At 38.9% G+C, this 16,956-nt stretch overlaps 1 protein-coding gene across 5 annotated transcripts in view; it reads right to left on the bottom strand.

Moving 5' to 3' along the window:
* Positions 1 to 16,956, bottom strand: part of HS3ST5 (heparan sulfate-glucosamine 3-sulfotransferase 5) — a 197,914-nt gene that overhangs the window by 163,307 nt on the left and 17,651 nt on the right. Inside the window, exon 1 of one of the 5 annotated variants that reach the window (XM_069805043.1) lies at positions 12,415 to 12,616. The exons of the other annotated variants lie outside the window; for them this stretch is intronic. The gene's annotated coding sequence lies outside the window, so the exon portion shown is untranslated. Of the gene's footprint in view, positions 1 to 12,414; positions 12,617 to 16,956 lie in introns of those variants that run through there. 5 annotated transcript variants of the gene reach the window in all.

Here is a 16,956-nt window from a genome sequence, read left to right as displayed (position 1 = left end):
GGATGGGGCTTTGGGCAACCTGGTCTAGTGGAAGGTGTCCCTGCCCATGGCAGGGGGTTGGGACTAGGTGATCTTTAAAGGTTCCTTCCAGCCAAAGCAAAGAGAAAAAACATATTCTCAAGTTAAGGTTTTCATGATAAAAATTACTTGTATACCAACTCTGTACAGAAGTGGATGTCATTAATTAATTCCAATCACTAAATTGAGATTCCTAATTTGAGTAAATGTAGACACAACAATAAGAGGTTCACATTTGATCTTGTCCTTCTAGGTTTTCTTTGTGGTTAGTGGAGGTACTTGCACAGCATGTTTTATCTATTCTGAACTAGACATTTGAAACAGGTCAAATGAATCATAATCTAAAAATGTCTCTTTCTTTTCTTCAACTATAAAGGCCATCTAACTGAAATACTGTAGATGTTGAAAGTTAGGTGAAATGAATTCCAATCCACTATATATAACCATCACAAGGTAAAAGCCAACAATAAATGGAGAGAGACTTGCTCATGGAAAGTGAGAAGGTAATCTGAGCAACCTTCATAAATCCATCTCTGAGAACTAAGCCTCAGTGGATATTCATAATTACCTAGAAGAACTAAGGAGAACAACATCCTATTTCTTTACTTACTTGCTTACACATGAATAGAGGAAGGGAGACAGGAAGATTTACCTTTGCTTACTGACCAACCATGCTTATAAATCCTCTGGTTGAGCCTGATACCTTTCTTTCTCCATAACACTTTTGCATACTGCATGTGATCAATGTTCCAAATTCCAGAAAATATTCAATGGGCAGAAATGCATTGATTTTTCAGAGGAAAAAAAAGTGTAAAACATGAAAAGAAAAAAACCCATATCACACACTATTTACCTAAGCAGCTACAAGTACCCTTCTGATTATCTGCAGCTCAAAGAATAGGATTGATAACACTAATTAATAACTTGCAGCAAAACAATGCTCCCACCTTGGCTCTAGCCATCTTCCCAACAGATTCTTATAGGCTGATGCTTTAAACAATGTATCTTTCAGAGAGGAAAATAAGATTACAAAGAAGAGGAGAGGGGGAGAAGCAGCTGCCAGAGCCATAGGAGAAAGGACAACATTTAGGCTCAGGTAGAAATTGCACCTTCCATGGAACTGAGAAAAACAACGGACTCAGCATGGTTGGCCATGGGGACCCAAAGCTCTATCTACATGAGAAGGGGTATGATGAATCTTGATGTGAGGAAAGCATGAGAACAGAGGCACACTGGGTAAAAGGAAGCTGGGAATATTACTATAGGGAAAGAGGGTCTGGGATGACACAATGTATAGGGAATCACATCAAACAATGAAAAGTGGAGATCTGGGATGGGAAGAAATGAGAAACAAAGTGTAATCAGTGCCTATTGGGAAATAAAACAAAAAAAAAGTGATGAGTCCCTGAAATAGAAAGTAGAGGTTGGTCAGTACACAGGACTCGTACGGGTTAGGGACAGAACATGAAGAATTCAATAGTGAAAGTGCTTTACAAACCAGTAGAATTTGAGGAGAGCACACATTTTTTCTGTCTCAGCTCAGACTTTCTACAGGACACATCTACTGCCAAGTCTTTAGAGGGATATCAAGAGGTTAATTTAACTTTAGCATATTTATCTTTACAAATCTTAATGAACACTATGCAGTTAATGAACGCACTTCTTCAGAAGACTGGTGACAAGTTGGGCATTTTGTTTTCAGGACAGTTGACCAACTTTTTGTTTGTATTTTTTAAGACCATCTATGAGGAATCATCAACATCAACTGCAGTGTCCTCTTAGTAGCTAAAAGGGGGTTATTTAAGTACACATAAAATACGCTGGTCCAACCTCAGTAGAGTAGAACTTCAGCTTTAGTTTAAGGGTTGTTAATTTTCTCAGGAAAATTAATTCATCTTTTGTTAGAAAAAAGCCTGTCACAAATTATTCATTGTGGATCTAATTCTCAGCTGAGATCTTACCATTGAGTTCAGCAAGGAACAATCTAATACTTGGTGCATATTGCTTTGTGTAATATAATCTAGCTCTTTGCAACCATAAACTTTTTTAGCTTAAGGCGTGTAAATAAGTATTTTATAATCCCTTTGCAACACAAACTCTGCAGCACCTACAAGTTGAACTGGGGTTACATTCTAAAATGGAATAATTTAAATTTTATTGTTTTCTAGGGACTTACACATCATCTACGACCAGTTTAGAAAGGCTTTGTTTGTTATCGTTCCTAAACGTCAGCCAAACAAACCCTGACTTCTGAAAGCCAAGCTGTGCTCTTTCTTTTTCACACACCATCAACAGTAATAAAGATTCTGAAGGCAAAATTAAACCCCAAGATAATGCTGGGCCACCCCACTGTCTTTAGATTAAGCCTGCAATGGAATTATATAGATGTAATTGACTGGAACTTAAGTAAATAATTCTGCTAGGGAAGAAAAAGAAGATAGATCCAGCTCACTCCATACTACCTAAATTGGTCTACAGTACTACCAGAATTAAGATAAGCCTAGATTTTAATTCTTCAAATGTTTTCTTTAATTATTAAGGCTCCTTTATTGGACTATCACTGTTAAATTTAATTGTATACAACCACATTGAAATAATTTCTATAAGAATTTCATTTTCCAGAAGTAACAAATGCACCCGTACATGCAAAAGTCCATGATCTATAATGAGCCTGAAGATTCATTGTGAAATTTCCATTTTTGGGGGGTAATTATTGTGATAAAGAGAAATTAACAATCAATTTTAAGCACCAAGTTAAAATGAGTCTAAATTATCAAATCTTGCAGAAATGCCTTCAAATAAACCAATAAAGGAAAAGAAAAACTGTCTTTCCCAACAACTCAGTGCAAGAAAAAATGTTAATTTGCCACTTTTTTCACATAGTAAGGGGATGAAAAAACAGCTTTCTGGAATTCTACAAAAAATTGCAGTACATTGGATAAAACTACTGACAACTTCAGTGCTGAACAGCACGCTCCCCCCACTCCTCCTCTCCCCCAAAATAAGGATATGTTTCTGTCTAAATTTAGCTGTGTAATTAACACTGTGAGGTGTGTGTGAAGAATCCAGTCCAAGACAATGGATTAACTCCAGATTTCAAGATAAGAAAGGATGGAAGACACAAAGCATTAGGAGACAGGAAACTATAATTTCTTTGACACGCGTGGCTTCTGCATGGCACTGTGGATGAGAGCATAAGAGAATGCAAGGATCCCCGCAGAGTTTCTATAACCTCATTTTCAAAGTCACTGAACCCATACATCTCCCATTCATCTTAACAGAGCAACACTACTGCAGGCAAAGCCATAGGTCCAGGATGACTCCAATTCCTCGCTTTCAAAAAACTGTCCATGACCCGGTTGCCCTGCCTCTCTCTCTGTGAATGTCTAGGCCATTTCCACCAAAATTAGCATCTTTCTGGCCTTTAGGAAATCCAGATGCACAATGATGCTGATGTGTACTTTAAAAAAGAAAAAAAATTTATAACCTGTTGCTAAGGCAGTTGTGCGCTTCTGTGCACTTCAACAATATTTTCTTGCTGAAGATTTCAGTAGGTACACAGGGGTACTAATTAAAGAAGACAGGGAAGAAGAAGGAGGATTACACAGAGATGTTAAATTCCAAAGGCAGAAGAGATTGAGAGGAGTTTTTGTTTTTCCCAACTAGGCTCTTCAGTTTGCATTTCACACCTTATTGCAGCTCCTCCTAATAAAGTATTATGTTTGTGGGCTCTCCAAAGTCATTAGGAAATATTCAATGAACATATTACAACGTCTACTTTATAAAATGAACCACTAAGCTAAGTACAATTTATTCTATAATGGTGGAGGAAATATTCATCTAATCCTCTAATAATCTTGATACCTGTGGCTGATAAAACACAGTGAAAACAAGTTGATAGCTCCCATCTATTTTCAATAATGGCCACTATTAAAAATTCCAAGAGTTAACAATCAGGGAAATTTGGGAAATTAAGTGAAAATGTAGATGTGCCAAAGATGTATTTGGACATAACACTTCAAGTAATATTCATGTCAGCATCAAGGAGTAGTCACATACGTGCGGTCACTGCTTCTAGATATGTGAGGCAGACATTGAAGAGACATGTCAAAAGATATTGAAAGGTTTTTTTTTTTTTTAATTTATTTTGTGGACAAACTACAGACTTCCTTAGTTTAATAATGAACATAATCACTTTTGACTTTTAGGTTGGTGCCTTGGTCACAAAAGTGTCCTCTTCCTTAATATTTTTGTTATCTGCTGACAAATTTAAAGTGTCAAAAAAACACTTTGTGCATCAGAAAGAACAGAAAACACTCTCTCCACTCATAAAATCCATATTTGGATGGAGACATCCAAATGTAGAGGTTTATTTCCTATTTCTTTTGGGATTTTTGAGATGCTACCCGGTATTGGGGGGGGAAAAAAAAAAAAGAGGGAACTGAGGAGTGATATTTCTTGGGGGAGGGGGGGATGTTAGCGAGTTCCTATAGGCATACAAGCTGTTGCCTCACAGCAGAGTGACCTGAGAGAGGCAGCAGCTCCCAGCCCCTGCTGAGTTCCTCTGGAGCAGGCAGCCTCACACTGTGACAAATTATCACTCTATGAATAACATCATTAAGCAAACTCAGAGGGAAAAAATAAATTGTCATTCAGAAAGCAGCTATTTGCCTAAAAGAAGCGGTAGCATGGGGTACCACCTCATGACAGTTTCTGCATTCACTGGAAAAGTTTTCTTAAAAAAACCCCAAGACATATCTACTCAAAATTAGGATGAACTGAGGCAATATATTCAATTTTGTCTAATATCTTAGAATGCTCTGTAAGATACTCTGTTATAGCTAAATCCAAAAGAATACATAATAAAAGCATATACAATTGTGTTTGCTTCAGATTAAGTACTTTCATAATGCATTTGTAGACTGCATAAATGTCTCTTCCAGCTTTCAGTTTTTCAGACTAATACACAATATTCCGCTACTGTTACTGAATACATAAATGTAATACAATAGTCACAGTTATCATTAAAGCAACTTGCAAAATTCTTACAGAGTTAGCATCATTCAAAAAGGAATGTGAATTACTTTTATGCAACTTTTGAAACTGTAGACACATTGGGTCTTTTTACATCTTCATAAGACATTAGCCTATAGTGCTTTCTTTATGATAACAAAGTAGTTTCATGTAGGGACCTATGGTATGAAAATCTGCTGGTTTTCCAGTTTAAGATCATTTGCCTCATTGTCAATGAATACATCATTTTTTTCTTAATAACAGTCATAACCTACAGGGACTTTAGAAACTGGAGCACTGGTAACATGACACAAGAGCGAAGTTAGTCCATAAAAGTTCTAGGGAGTGATACTCTTCTTCAGTGTTCATTTACAAATATTTCTGTTACTGTAAACTTTAAGAAGGCTATTTGAAATGAATTGTTGTTACCGTGTTATAAACTAATAGTTATGCCACCTAAAATTACTGACTCTCTGCCCTTCCCTGGTCCAGTCTGAAAAAGATAGCCTGACCGTAGCCCTGTCATTCACCTACCACAACCTCTATATGAAGAGCGAAGAACTAAAAATGAAAGGAAAAATGCTCAAAACCCTAAATAGGGTCAGATACTGGGTATACAACAGAAAAAAATCTAACCACCCCAGCTCATTTCCTATACACGACAGTAACATACCACCCAGAGAATTCTCTCCTAAACAGACGGGAGAGGAGCGAGGTGTGTCAGAGTGCCGGACCCAGTCCTTTTGAACGTTATACCTTGTGACAGGCATCCCTAAATTGTACAGCTGGCTTCGGACCCACCGGGGACTCCGGCAGAGTCGGATTCCGGTGGCAGAGTCCTGCCCTGGTAGATTATTTCTTGTGTCAGTCATACAGGCTCTGTGACCCGAACGAGAAGCCCCCGTGCAGCCGCCGCACCGCTGCGCATCCCAGCTTCCCCCTGCACCATCTCCTGCGGCAGGGATCTGCTGCGTTGGAGGAATATATTGCACTCTCTGTTGCTATCCTGACGGTGCGAGGCTAGAGCAACGTAAAGATCTGTGACACTTGCGCTGAATGAATGACCCTTCCAAAGGACAACGTACTGTAGTAAATACTTTTTTTCGGCTTTTCTGAGTCGGAGCATTGCTTTGGGGACTTTCAGTGAGCAGCTATGACCGATGGGTAATAACGATTTGTAATGCACCTGAGTGTCTCAAAACCCTGATATTAGAAAAGGCACACTTTCATCGGGGATCATGATGCTATTAAAACTTTTGAACAAGTGTCATTAGAGTTTGCAGAGTCTGTGTGCAGGAGCAGGGGTCTCTCCTTGCCCCACTAACCCTGCCTTGCTGTAGGCTGGGACTGGAATTGCCTGCAACATGATGTGGTATCAGGCCCTCCAACCATCAGGGGTTTACACCTGCTTACCTTTTGGCCAAAAACCCACTACCAGCCCAGACAAGTTCTCCTCTACCTGAGTGATTTTATTTCCTGCTTGATTTCATTCTCTGAAGAGAGAAGCAATTAACTCCTGGTGAGCTGTGCTGCCCTGCCACATAATGACCTCCTACCTTTCTTACCTTACCCTTTTTTCTTACAACAAAGCTCCATCTTCAAACCCTTTCTCCCAGTGAGATTTTGTCCTCAAATCACTGTCTCCTCAGAGCGCTCTGTGAAGGGGAGGCGACAGACGAGGACCAAGCCATCTAATTGCCTGTGCTAAAGCAGGCGAGGCACTGAGATTCCCCAGGATTATGCAACACCGATTTAACACTAGTCCTTGCCATTTGAAGACTGACTCAAATAAAATGAGTGTTTCGGTAGCTCTGAAAATTCAGGTGCCAATGGGCTGGCAGGCCTAGTCGCCAGGATCGTTTTTCAGATCTCTCGGTGGTAATTGATCCTTCTGGCTCCAGTACGACCAGGAGGGCTGCAGCAACCCAGTCTGAATAAAGCATGGCAGCACGGCAGGGTGGAGGGACCAGATCTCCTACAGAGACCATCTGAAAGCTCCCAGCCAAAGCCCCTTCAGAATTCGGAAGAAGCCAAGGCCTAAGCCTCTGTCTTTAAGTTGTCCCTAGTTATCTTGATTTGAATGACTATGTAATTCAGAAATATGCGGTACACCCACAGGTTGGCCTGGTTGGCATTTTACAGTCCTGAGACCTATCAGAAGCACCTTCTCTCAAAATCACATCACAAGAACCAAACCCACGTGAATCCATCACTTCTTTGGCTGAAGACCCTCAGGTCCTTCCACAAATTCCTCCTTCCTATTCACACCACAGAAAAAGGCCTAACGACTTTGAATATAAAGATATTGATCTTCAGCATCTTACAGTTGGATTACTATTTATATTTTGTAAGATAAAAGAGAGCGGGAGAGAGAACCGGTTAATTGAGGGCATACTTATCCTTTGTTGTCTCCTAAAACACAAGATGAAACACATGTGCATTGCTGTATTTTTAGTTCCAGCTCTATTTATACAATGATATTATTGGATTTTAAAACTGTAAATTTGCTGTTACGGATTGCATCATGTAGTTTCTGTATTGCACTGGGGTAATTCTCAGTTATATTATCCAAGTGGCAGGTGTGGGAAACAAGCAGAACACAGAGCTTGTGGCAAGGGGACTGCAGCAGCAGCATTTCAGAGGGAGCAGCAGCAGATGCTCTGCTCTGCGCAGGCCAGCTGTGCCGTTCAATAGAAAGGAACGTGTGTGCAACACGCCGTCTCCCTCCAAGTCGAGAACGCCACTTAACAACCCCGGGCACATCTGTGCTCAAGGACTCTGATTGCTCCTGTCCTCACAGGGGTCAGTAAGGTCACAGGAATCTTCAAATCCATCTTGGTTCATCCTTATGTGATAACATTGCCATGTTACTGTACCATATGTACCATCCCACGTCTCATTTAAATCTTGGTCTTTTACATGAAGTTGAATTTACCATGAAAGATCTGACATTCTGCAACAAGTAAGCATGGCTCTGAATAGATAACGTTAGTTTCTTGTGACATACTAATATTTCTACAATTATTTTTCCTCAAAGTTGAAAAGGCTTCATAAAATTAAACTGCAAAAAGAAATGCAGTCTTTTCTGGAGGGCAATGTACGTGCAATACTATATTTGCTATGAGCCTAAATAAAGAACAATACTTTCATTTCAAATTTTAGAGAAACTATGCAGAATATTAATTAATCAACCTGAACATAGCCAGGACACCAGAGTTTAACAACCTTGCTCTTGTAAAAAGTACCATAGCGTATTCTTCCTATCACATGAGAGCTTAAGGACCTTGCAGAGTAATGCTCATATGGACACAAACCAAAGTGTCATACTAGGGCATTGTTTCATTACTTCCTTATGAGAGGGAAAAAACCCAACCAACCAACCCCAAAAGCCCCAAGGATGCACCACTAGAAACAATTGCTTGGAAGATCTTGGATTTTTTTTTTTTTTTAATTCTTTAATTGCATCAAAATTGAGTAATTGGAAATTGATAACATAATTAATAGAACAAAAGGCTCCTTTCAGACAAAGAATTCCTGGCAGGGGAGAAGGCCTATACAGTTGCTATTTCTAATATGATTTATGTGGAAACAAGGGAATTAAAAATAATTGTTGAAAATATGTATTATATACATCCAGCATATTGATGAAATACACCTTTCAAATATGTAGGGAAAAAAGGACAGCATTTAAATTCCAAGCGTTTTGAAACAATAATAGATCTTCAATACAGATCTTAGATCGACCTCTAGATCTGTTCTTGGTTAGGACTTTCATGGACTCTAGTAAAGCATGTAACTAAATAAATGAGTCAGTCTATATTTTAAAAAATTAGACTACCATTTTAGTAGTATAACATATTGCCCAATGACAGCTCCGTCTACTCTCATACATTTTCTGAGTTGGTTACTACCTCATGGATTAGAGAGGTACCATTGCACTCTCCCAACACACACAGACTACCAGAAATCCTTATTTCAATAAGTAGAGCTCTCAAATTTGTTTGTTTGGGGTTTTTGTGGTTTGTGTTTGTTTGGGTGGGTTTGGGATTTTTTTGTTGTTGTTAGGAAAGAAAAATCAATTCTTTGGTTTTGGTTTTAAACATGAGAAATTTACTTGAATGAGTTGTATTCTGGAAGCGAACATTTGAACAGCTAGCATGTTCCTTCAGAAGGTTTATTGTTTTTATATATGAAAGAATCCAGCTGTCTTCTCCACCTCCTTCCTTCTTTTTCCCTTTGAGCTCTTCATACCTTTATTGCAGAATTTCAAGCTGAACAGCAAAATTGAGTTCATATCCTAACATCCAAGTGAGCTTCAGTTCTGAACTGTGAAAATGGACTAATGATAAACTGTTCCTTCTTCAGGGTTTATGAAAATTAATAATTACATTAGTGACTTTTGTAAATTGCAACAATGAACAGGGGAAAAAGCCAGTGAGAAAATCAGGCTTTCTGTCTTCAGAATAAGGCCCTGATAGCATGAAATGAATGAGGCACAGGTTCACTCAGTAAACAATAAAAAGAAAAAAAGAATTGAAAAGTTGCTTATTAGAGAGCCCATTCTATTCATCATACCAAATGAGTCAAGATTCCTTCGGAAAAAGTACTATGCACTCATGTAATTGAAGTCTGAATCATAATGCATCCATATAAGAGGGCTGAAAGCAAAGTGCCCTGGTTGTGATGTTCCAGAACATTTGAGGTCTTGATTTCAAAACCTTCCTAGTATTTTTAAGCGTTTGCCATTTGTTCTATGGTTGCTTACTTGCTTACAGCTTGGTTAAAAGGCAAGTTACTGGTTTGACGTCATGATCCCTAATTTTGGTTTCTCCTGGTTTTGAACGACTAAATACAGTTTCTCAAACTGCACAACTGAAAGCAGTGGCTATTTTTGCAAATCTGTTCTCCTTTTATACAGACAAGCTGTTAGTGCAACCAACAATTATATACATTCCCCATCATTGTAAGATTGTGTAAGATTACACAATACAAAAAGGATTATTAAGAGAGCCAAAATTAGTATACTAATGACTCAATTTGACAGTTTCATTATGTATAATGCGGATAAAACTGATAGAGAACTCCTTTTAAATTCCTCCTGCCATGTTCTGAACAAGACCGCTAAACCAACCTAGAATACACTAGCTTCTGTTCTTTTGTAATAAATTTGTCATAATGGTGCATATGTAAGCAGCCATGTATTTTTCCTTTTATACCAAATGTTCAGGACAGTATTTTGATCTAATTATATTTCATCTAATTATAGTTCAACATGGTTAAAATATCAGATTTAATGGTATGTCACGGATTAAGAGAATAATTTGATTTCTACACTGTTAATTAGAATGTACATTTACATGATTATGGAAAGTTATACATGAATTACAAAATTAATACTTAATGTTTAAAAAAACCCTTTTGCCTGTGTCTAAGAGGATCTGCAGACAAATGGAATTATTCAAAAATATGTTTAGATATTTAAAGTCAGCTAATGGATTTCTTGGGGAACTATGCTCTACTACAGCCATTATGAAAGTGAAAGACTAGTTTATAAGAAATTAGTCATTCATGTGTAACAAACTCAAACATAAACTTATAACGTCCCAGGGATTCTCCGGCTAATTCGCTCCCTCGTCTTTCTCTCCCAGTGCACAAGGTCTGGCACTGAGGCAGGAATCTCCCCTGTCCCCCAGGTGCACCCACACTGCGTCCAGACAGAAGCAGAACCAGTGTCTGCATGTGTGGGACAAACCCACGTCCAGGCTCCTGTCTTGCAAAACCACACGTGTCCCATCACACCATCATCTTACAGGCATAGAATAACTGGCAAGGACTCCACAGCTAAAGAAAAGAGATTTTTTCCGGATTTCCTAGGACAGACAAACTAACAAGGCCATTCCAGTCCAGAAAGAAGATGCTAATAACTATATGGAAAAGGACTGTTGTGGCCTGCTGCAGACCCATAGCAGATGAGTTTATGGTGTCTAGTCAACAGAAAATGTCATGCTGCTGGTGGTTGGAGAGAGAAGTTATTCTGTGGTGTGGGGCTCGGTGACATGTGCTGCTCTGCATTCACGTCTGCCCTCAATATTTGGCCAGGAGAAGATCTTTCACCTCTAACTTCTGAGCTGGAAAAATTATCAGGTCCCCTAGTTTCAATGCAGCTAGTATACACTTTCATGCCAGAAAGAGTGAGTATGTCAACAACGTAATGGTGACAGTGACTTTGCAGGCTGCAGTCGGTCATAGGGGCAGTGCCGTATGACACTATGAACTGTGCAAGAGCGTGCAAAATGCTGAACAGATCCGGCATTCATCTGTAGGAACAAGCAGGGATTTCATTCCTTCCCAGTGACATAACCATCAGCCCTCTTTGCAGAGTCAGTACAGGAAGCAAGAAAGTTCAGCAACTAGTACAGTGGGTGAGGAAGACCACCAAAGAAAAAAAAGTACATTTTATGCATTTATATTTTTTTTTAAATGCATGGCAGGTTAAGCTGCTGTGGTAAATGACAGCCCACTGTCATGTGGGAATGCCACAGTGTGTAGCTGACTAGGAGAAACACCCCCACCGTGGGGATGGTTTGATTTTGGATCATTTTGAAGTACTTTAACACATCACAAAAGCAATTTCCTGTCTTTTCCTCTTTGTTCTTATTTTTTCCTTCACGAACTCAAGTACCAACTTACTATGCAAACCTATTTACTGCCAGGATTTAGCAGGAATATCAGTTACTTGTGTACAATTGTAGAGGAGTTATAAATATGCAAAGGAAATTAAAGTCCAAAGTTTTGCAAAGCAAGGAAGGACTCAGCTGGACCCCTGCCCATCACGGCCATTTTCTGAGTTTAAGACCTCAGAGTAACAACCTAGTATAAATGACATCAAGAGAATAAGAAACATATTAACTTTCCTAGTCCTTTTATTTCCCTTTTTTTTTTTAAACAAAGAACAAAGAAATACAGAATATCTCCTCTTTATATTCAATGTCAATAGAAAGAAAAAGTCACTTCCATCAGGCTGATATGCTTTTATTACTTCTATTGCACTGGACTACTCTGAATTCCTCCCGGGAAAGAAGAGTCAAGGAAAAGCAAGGTGAAAACTTAATACAGTTAAAAAATAAAAAATTGGGAGGCATCTGGTTTGGGTCTTAATAGTATAAAATTGGAGTGCTTTAAATAGAACCAGTTCAAACACGCTATCACTCTGGGAAAGTTTGGCATTATATTACACTTTCAGAAACCCTAGGCTAATAGAAAAAGAGGCTACAGGTGGAAAATATGTAAATAAGACTTTTTATCATGTAGTGACTGAACCACATATCAAAGCATGGATAGGGCTAATTAGCTACTAAGGCAGCTGTTGGAAATTTGTCCTACCTGGGAATCTCAAAGGGATGTCTACACTGCGTTCACGCTGGGAGCGCGGCTCGTGTCACACCGGTTCGTGTCGAGGACAGCCGCCACCGCAGAGAGCCCGCTGTGTCCCCACGTTCTCACCCAAGGTGGGACCTATCTCAGATCACAGACACCGGGTGCTACGGGCAGAGGGAGGCCTCTCATCAAAGGTAGTTGTAATTACTGGTAGGGGGGACATTACGGTCTGGAGCTGGGTTTACTGCTTGGTTGTACATTAAAACTCCTTCCCTGTTATCTCTCTCTCTCTCTCTCTCTCTCAAGGTTGTCTTTGAGAAAGTACTGAAAATTATGCAGCTATCACCAGCAGGCTGCCAATCTGGTTTCTTTCCTATGCCTCTCTTTTAACCCAGCCTCAAACCGTGCTTGAAAAACTACGCTCAGTCAGTCGGTACCTACAGGTCCAGCTTGCCACACAAGCCGATTTTGAACCAGAAGACTCACCGCCCGTTCCTTCCATTTGACACCCTGCCCTTTTGCCAGCTCCTCCCAACATCCTCGGGGCATTTCCACCCTTTTCCTCGGCCACAGGAGTTCACATTTACACCACAGAGAAGGGTGTCCACCATGGGTCTTCCCCCGCGCCGACCACAGGACACCCTCCTCCCCGAGCGGGTGGGAATGTGCCCCGGGCACCCGAGGGTTTAGATGCTGTGCAAACACAAACGAACTAGCAGGTTTGAGAAGAAAGGAATGGGTAAGAAATTATGCGTATGGGGTGTTGTCGGAAAATATCTGCCTGCATAAGGATACGCTTTCTTGCTGCCATCCTTAAGGCCAGCGAGCACAGGCAGGGCTTACCGCTCAGTACGTGCTTTGTCTCATACATCGTCCCTCAATGCGACAACAGGACTCGGCATGAAGGTGCCTGGGGACACGCTTCTGAATTACGACTATGAACGTTATTGTAGTTATACCCCCCCGCCACCCCATACTTTGCTTTTCAGTGTAGTCAAACGTAAAACCTTAATACCGGATCAGATTCTTCCAAAACCTTATAAAGAAGTCTGTACATCTTGTCCCAGACTTCACCTTTACCCATACATGGAATTACTGTTACTGATGCTGCAGAAGCTGTAATTAACTTTTTATTACTGAGTCTTTAGATCTCAATGTCCTCCAAAAGCAAAGCAAAGGTTCTACATTTAGTAATAGTAATGCTCTGATCATGGGACCACGCTCCTCTTACCTTGCTGGGAATGGGAAATGCAACATTCTCCTTTTTACCCCTCCTCTAACAAGCAAATACTGTGGAGCACCCAACTTTAATAGGAAAGGTAAACAGCTAGTTCTCTTATGTTAGATGCAGGAAATACCTGAAGAGTCCTTAAGCTGGAAACGGTAAAGTTTTTTTTTTTGCCTCATGTTTTGATTTAAAATATTTTTAAAGTTCATGTTGTGAAAGAATATCTTGAAAAGCAGGTTCCTGATTTTGGAAATCATTATCAAGTGGTCTAATTATGGCATAATGTCCAATAAAATTCATTTGTTCCAGTCACTGGTCACATATTCAACTGGTAGGTGTGTGAGCTAAGAGATGAGTTTTATGAAACAGTGTCTGTCTTACCAGAGAGAAGAACTGTGGTTTCAATCATATTAAAAAATGACAGGACCTGTTGACCATTTCTAGCACAGACATCTCCCTCCCACTAGTGGAGCAGCGTTCTTTTTTACTGAGTATTTGAACATTTTCAGTGCCATTGAGTATCTTATGTCTCCTTATAAATTATTGGGAATAGCACATTTTGAAAAAACAAAAATGCACAGATATATAAAAGGGAGGAAAATAAATTCAATAACTGAGATGAAAACCTAATTTGCTCAAACGTACATTCTACAGTAATGTACTAAGTAAGGAGTTTTAATGATAGAAAAGTCTAAAAAAATTTATTCCAATTTCTACCCTGGAAATACTTAAAGATACCATTTTAAAAACTAGTATTAAATATTAAAGTAGCGGTAGTTGAACACCTTTCCAAAACTCAATCCATGTTGAAATATAATATATGCCTGTGCATGAATTGGTTTATATATGTAAAGAAAGAAAAAGACTGAAATATGCAACTAAGCATTTAATCTCATGTAAGGATGTCCACAGTGGCAGAGCCCATGGACATGCTCCTGTGAAAAACACAGATGTGATAATGTTCTGAATACATGATCAAGTAAAACTGAAGAGCAGCTATTTTTATAAGTTCACAGTGAAGAGCACCTTGTGCAGGCACAGTTTGGAGACAGCCTCACCTTTACCCCTGTTCTGATACTGCACTGAATGTTTCAATAGCATTTGGTAATCTGTAGAATAATTAAACTAAAATATAAAGCTTATGAAAAAAAAAAAAAAAAAAAGAAAGAAGAGGTCCTGGAACATGGCAGAGAAATCAACTGTAATGGTTTCTGCAATCATTTTTTGAATGTATTTTATTAATTAATTCCCTACTTATTTCTCTGAAATGAATGCAATGAAGAAGATTAATATTTTCAGAATAATTCCTTAGCTCATATACTGTTTAGCCATAGATCTAGTTTCAGAAAATTCTGTGAGTATACTAGGGAAACATCCTGGGTATGAAAGCAATTCAGAGATGGTATTGAAAGTCACACCGTGACTTGATGATTCTGTATCACCAGGAAAATTATTTGAATGATGGGATACTGATTATTTTTGGAATCTCTCCTTATTTAAATTATCTTTGTGTCATATTTCTTCAGAAAGTCTCCTATAGCACAGAAGTTCTTTCTCAATTAACTGGAAAAAAATATGGGATGGCTTAGTTTTGTAGCAGGGTTCAGACACTTAGAAATGGAGCCAGAATTCTTGCACATCACAAAGGAGAATTCAGGGCAGTGCAGATACAAAAAGCTTTGCAATATGACTATTCACACCTAAAATTAGACTATGTCGAGTAGTAAAATCCAAGTGCCAATCACTCTGCAAAAAAGACAAACTCTTAACTCCTTTTAGGTTTTTTTTTTTTAAGTTTTCTTTGTCATGGTCACAGCTAGAGACTTACGCTTTTTTTTTTCCCCCCAGATTTTCTGCTTTTATTTAAAAATAAAAGATAGCACCTTCAGAGAAGCACCAGAGAAATGCCAGTGCCAGGTTCCAATAAAAAAATAAAGTGCGCTGACACAGATTCTAAGGTCAGGAGGAAACAATATGATAATTTAGTCTAACCTTTTTCAAAACATAGGGCACAGAAAATTGGGAGGTAATACCTGCAATAAAAGTTATTTTTACTAAGTTTACATTTTTGCACAATGACAGCTTTAATTTTCTCTCACTAGATGGACTTTTAGTAGGATTTTTCCAAGGTTATCTGGTGATGTTGTTTTAAAGGAAAACATGAGAGGAAGGTAACGAGAGAAAAGAGATTTCTCCGTTTGAAATATGCTGACTGTGTATTACACACTGTCATTTGACTGCCTGTCTCAGATATAGACTCTCCCATTTTCTGTAAGCAATCCACAGGACAACATTTTTCTTCAATGAAAAGCTGAAAATACGCATTAGGACACCCTTCATGCCCAGTACAGAGAACAAGAGATCTCTCTCATTCTTTTGAATGCTCAGTATATTTCAGATAATTACAAAAAAATATATAGAACTACTTTTATTTATAAGTTTAGAAAAAAGTCTTGCACTATATACTTTTTGAAAAGCTGGAGCTCAGTCAAATGTCACTGGAATGACCAAATACATTTTAAGAAAGATTTATTTGGGCGATGGTTTTGGATTTAACTTTTTCAATTTCCCAGCCCTGGGAGTTTCAGTTTTCACAAGCATTAAAAATATTCAAGTCTCCCACTTTTTAATGATTAACATGATTGTGGAGTTTTCCTTAAATGTAAATAGAGAAACCATTTTCCTTGAACTTTTCAGCTACCTGCAGCAATAGGCCCATCTTGGAAATTTCAGTTCAGGGACATTTTCAGAAACTTATAAGCCCTTCAAAACCGTGCATTGACTCCTCACAGTTATTAAACATAACTAAGGTAGTTAGAACCACCCCAATGATGATATTTTTATGGCAGGTGTCACCAAGTAGTGCTATTACATACAGTGTTCCTGTTCTCTGTGTGCGTACGTGTTCAGCTTTGCCTGGGCCAGGCTCTATGCAAAGGCAGTCATCTTTTTCCAGCAGCCTTGCACAAGTAACTAAGGAGTTTGTTAACCACAGGGTCACTTTTTATTGCAAAGCTGCCACATAAGAACTAGGCAGAAGCTTTAGGGTATGTCTCCCACAGACAGTGCTGGATGGTTTTTGCCCAGAAGAGACATATATTTGTTCAGGACCAAGTTACACGTGCAGTAGATCCAGATTATCTGTCATTCACTTATTTTCAGCGAGGGAAGCAACCGCAAGGCTCCAAATAGTGGTAACTCTTCATAAGCGACAGTCACGTCTGCGTGCGTTATCCCTGTCTCCTTCCATGTGCAAGAGCTGTATACTTTATACCCAGTGACATGTTATATAAAGTTTGAGAGGACTTGAGTTAATTAAA

This window comes from Haliaeetus albicilla, chromosome 17, assembly GCF_947461875.1.
Source record: "Haliaeetus albicilla chromosome 17, bHalAlb1.1, whole genome shotgun sequence".
In the NCBI taxonomy this organism is placed as follows: Eukaryota; Metazoa; Chordata; class Aves; order Accipitriformes; family Accipitridae; genus Haliaeetus; species Haliaeetus albicilla.
The sequence above is the reverse complement of the archived record's forward strand: the minus strand, read 5'-3'. Positions and strand labels throughout refer to the sequence as shown.